We start from the raw sequence: 4471 nt of genomic DNA on the forward strand, positions 1-4471 counted from the left end.
CAGTCGGTGATGGAGCCACGAAAAAGCGATCTGAGATTTTGCTGATTAGTGCAGGAGATTGAAGAGTTATTTTAATGACAGATTGCGAAGATATCCGTTCCAGTTGATGCGCATCTGTCTTTGGGAGATTTTTATATACAATAATGGCTGCGTTGTATGATGAAGTTGAAATTGTTAACTACCAATTAATTGGCAAAATTTTTTAGTATATCTTTAATAACAAGGCTTCTGGATTCTACATCTTAGAAATAGATTTCCGTTCAAGGTCGCCGTATCAATTCATTCAAAATTAAATTGAAGAGAAGCAATTAATCGGGATATTTTTTAAGCTCTAAAGTAATAAAATCACAGAATTTCATCATTGCAACATCATGAAAAATTCATGCGTTCAAATCCAACCTTTTTTTTAGGAGTGCTACCGTATGCAACGCACAATTATGTAAATCTGAACACCTAATCAGTTTTCCGTAAAATTTGAATACATTTTTTATAAATCGTTCATATTCAATTTCAATTTTTCAATCGAAAGTTTCAATTGCATTAGGAACTTGAAAACCTGGACGAGTATATTCGAATATTGTTTCATTCTGAACCATATAAGGAGCGCTCAAATGTAAACAAACTAACGGGCTTACTGAAAAAAAAAACTATACACTGATATGTGTCTATCTTTGCCAAAAATGCATGCCCAAGTTCCCCTGCATGGATTCACATTTGATATTTCAATATTCTCACCTTCTGCGTTAGGTTGGTATTTTTATAACTGCGGTTGGATTTGGCTCATGAATTTCAACGCTAGGGTATACCGCGGAAGGCATCGCAGGATTTTTCTTTATTTGGCTTTTGAATTGAAAGAAGTAATACTCTTTCGAAACAAAATTGAACATTCATTTTGAATTCAGAATTCCTTAAAACTGTTCGTATTCAAATCGGGAGAAAATGATCAACCATATTTTATTGCATACACACAGGCGAAACATATTTTCAATTGGCTAATGGTAGAATGTTGTTAAATAAAATGTGAAATTTTTCAAGTACCTACACACTGTTATAGGGTAGAAGCACTAGTTATTGAACAGGTACCAGATATTGAACACTTTTGAAACATTAATCAATAAAACAAAAATATACAGTAGAAGAATTTAACAAAAATCGTAGTGCCACTATTGAAGCATTCCCTACCTCTGTTCAAATTTCTACAAAGAATTTCGAACTTCTAAAGTCACTTTTTCGCCTGGGTGAAGAAAACAACCCATTTTTGATTGAGAGAAAAATTGGATAAAAGACCAATAAAGTTCTATGATAATATAATGAAAGTTATCAAATGAGTGTTTTCTGATGATTTCTGGAAGAGAAGGCAGCCTTTTGTATCTTTATTTTCTTAAAATACTATAATTTAAAGTGTTCAATCATTGGACCACTGAAATCGACCATGTTTTAATTATTGAACGTTCAATCTTACAGTACTCATTTCGTAAAGAAATGCATGTACCAATTTTTGAACAAACATCGGTTGGTGCTTGGAAATATTAACAAACTGTTTCTTGGTTGCTCTCTCAAATCAAATCGCCCCTAAAATGTATTCTATCAAGGGAAATACCCCTAAATGTATACAATGAATTCCAATGTTTACGTGTTCAATAATTGGAAAACTGCCTGTTCAATATTTAGTATAAAATGATAGAAATTCAAACACTACATTCACTATCGATGTGATAGTCGTCTTCTGATACATGAAATTTGTGATTTTCACTTTTCTGAAAAAAAAAAAAAAAAGAATGTTATCAATTATCATTGATGGTAATTTGTAAAGAATCTTGAGCCTATACGTAGCCCACGACTCGTTTATAAACAAACGAATATCATACTTATTTGTGAATGATCTAACGTGAAAATTGCAAACAATGAAAATAATTAAAAGAGCAAGTAAGACATAGAATAAATAATATGAATTTGAACCTTATCCTTAACAATAACCACCCTTCGTCGTTCGGCTCATTTGTAGCATATAGCGTGATAAACATTTAAAAATATTCCCGCTTGGTGCAAGTCTGATTAACGAGACATCAAATGACGAAACGAACATGATCTTTGCTACTTCTTGCGCTTTCGAAAATTTTCTCTCAGCGAATAGTCAACATTCTTGGGGAGACCGTTTTCACTCTCTGTGCCCTCTCAAAAAGTGCGACATTCCACGCTTTTAAGCCATTTTTTTTTGGTTGACATCCAAATACTAAGTGCGAGAGTGTATCTGTTTTTGGTCAACGAATGTTATGAAGTTGATACACATTTAGAGAGAAAATAAATAAGAAAACAAGATCTACGAAAATGCATAACATGCGTCGCTCGTTGGTGTACAAAAAAGGAAAAGTCTGAAATCGGCCAACGTTTTTCATCTCCCCTGCCGGTTGGAAAGGTTTTTTGGCTGGGATTTGGTTTGTTGAACTTGATGGCACGAATAGATGCTGAGGATCGCTGAGAATGAGCAATATTAGTTCAGGATGAAGATGATGCTGATGATGATCTTTCCTCGTTCTAAGTTGATGGCATGAAAACAAGGCGTGGATATGATGGCGTTTGCTCTCTGTTTTCGTGAAACACTTGGCTGTGGGGATCGTTTTTATTTTTTGTGTTGTTTTAGTATACCTGTATAGTCGTGCTTTCTGGGATTCGCTAGACGATTTGTAGCGATCCGACCATATATGGTGTGATGATTGTACCCAAGCGAAGCGACACCCGAGAATCCCTTCAGCAAAATTCTAAAAATGATTTTCACTCGGCTGACGTAGCAATGAAATAAAACCATAAGCATGTCATCGATTTGTCTCAGCTGGTCGAAGCCAAATTTACAACATGATTAAGAAAAACGGCATTTGTTTCGAAAATAGCGCTAATTTTAATTTTGTTTGCTGATTTTTGAATGACTAACAATTGATTTTTTTAAATAGTCGATAGTTATGGAAAAATCGAATGCATTGAAGTTCAAAGTAAATCTAAAAGTCAAGGGGTCTTTGATCGCATCCAGCATCCGCCAGATTTGCTGTAAAAAATGATTGATTGTTTGATTGACTGATTGATTTTTACCCCTAAATTTATACAGCATCAATATCGATTCTTAGAATATTAGCAAGAATGTCGAAAAGTGTTAAAACTGAAAATGACAAAACGGCTAAACAAAAAACTCTACACGATACGTGATGTTTAGGATGGAGGAGGTGTTATAAAATTCATCTTTTTACATTAACCCTCTCGAATCAAGCTGGAGTAGGCGAACACTTTTGCCAAGCGCACGCGTTTTCCTCTTCGTCCGTGCTAAATTAAATATCGGAAAATGGACATAAATATATCTAAGAGTGTATCAAAGTGAAGGCTAAGATAAAGTGTATAAGTGTGCACCGGCTAAATCCCGGTGAAATACATATTTTAAATTTCATGAAAAAAGTTGCTGAACGGGGGGGACAAGATTTTTGTTACTCATTACCGGCCGGAAATGTGATTTTATTTTTGTAATCGTCATTTTTCCCGGAAAATTTGCAGTTTCAATGTGAAAATATCAGTTGTATACGCGAAAAATACTATCTCTGTTTTATCGGTAACGGTTTACATCAGATGTCCACATTGGTTTTAAAAATATGAAACATGCCAAATCCCGCTTTACAGAAAAAAATAATCGAGAAATATTGAAAAAAGTGATCGAGCTACCCCGTTTTGGATTATTAGGTTATACAAACTTTATCTATTTACTACATTTTTTTTATTTATTTATTTATTGATTTACAAAATTAATTTATTCAATACTATCTTAACAAGATGGCTTGTGGAAGTTGAAACGAATGTTTTAACTCATTCACTATTTTTAGAACACAAAATTTATTGCATTTACTTAAAATTTTGATAAATTTACAGAAAAATCATTAAATCAAATACTTTGTATCTGATGAAAATCCTGAAATAAACCTTTCGAGCTCTCAAAGACCTCGAAAGATAGTGTTCTACAAATATTTTTTTGTTTTGTTCTTTTCGACTTTTAAGAGCGAGTAAAAGCGCTTTATCCTTGGTCGATGACCAGTGATGATGGTTCACAAAAATCAATAAAGCAAATATCAACATTTTAATATTAAAAAATTTCAAGTTCTCCAGATGAAAAACCTTGTATAATGATGATGGTGGTAACCCTTGTTAAAAGATTTCCGTGTACAAAGTAACTCCCCAAGCAACAAAAGTCCCATAAAACAGGTACAAGAACGCTTACTCAGTCCCATCATTGATATGAAGTACGTTCTATGCAGCTCAAAATTTAAGTTCTTATTGATACTTTCAAGTTCCAAAAAAGTCTTAATGATCTTCTATTCAGCTTCCAGCGGCCTCTTAATTCAGCTTCCAAAAAATCGCAAAATGAGCAAAAAAATTTCTCTCTATCTCAACTGAACCGTTGGCTTCGGTTCATATCATCTTCTTTTGATTATTTACT

The sequence above is a fragment of the Uranotaenia lowii genome, chromosome 2 (genome assembly GCF_029784155.1).
Source record: "Uranotaenia lowii strain MFRU-FL chromosome 2, ASM2978415v1, whole genome shotgun sequence".
In the NCBI taxonomy this organism is placed as follows: Eukaryota; Metazoa; Arthropoda; class Insecta; order Diptera; family Culicidae; genus Uranotaenia; species Uranotaenia lowii.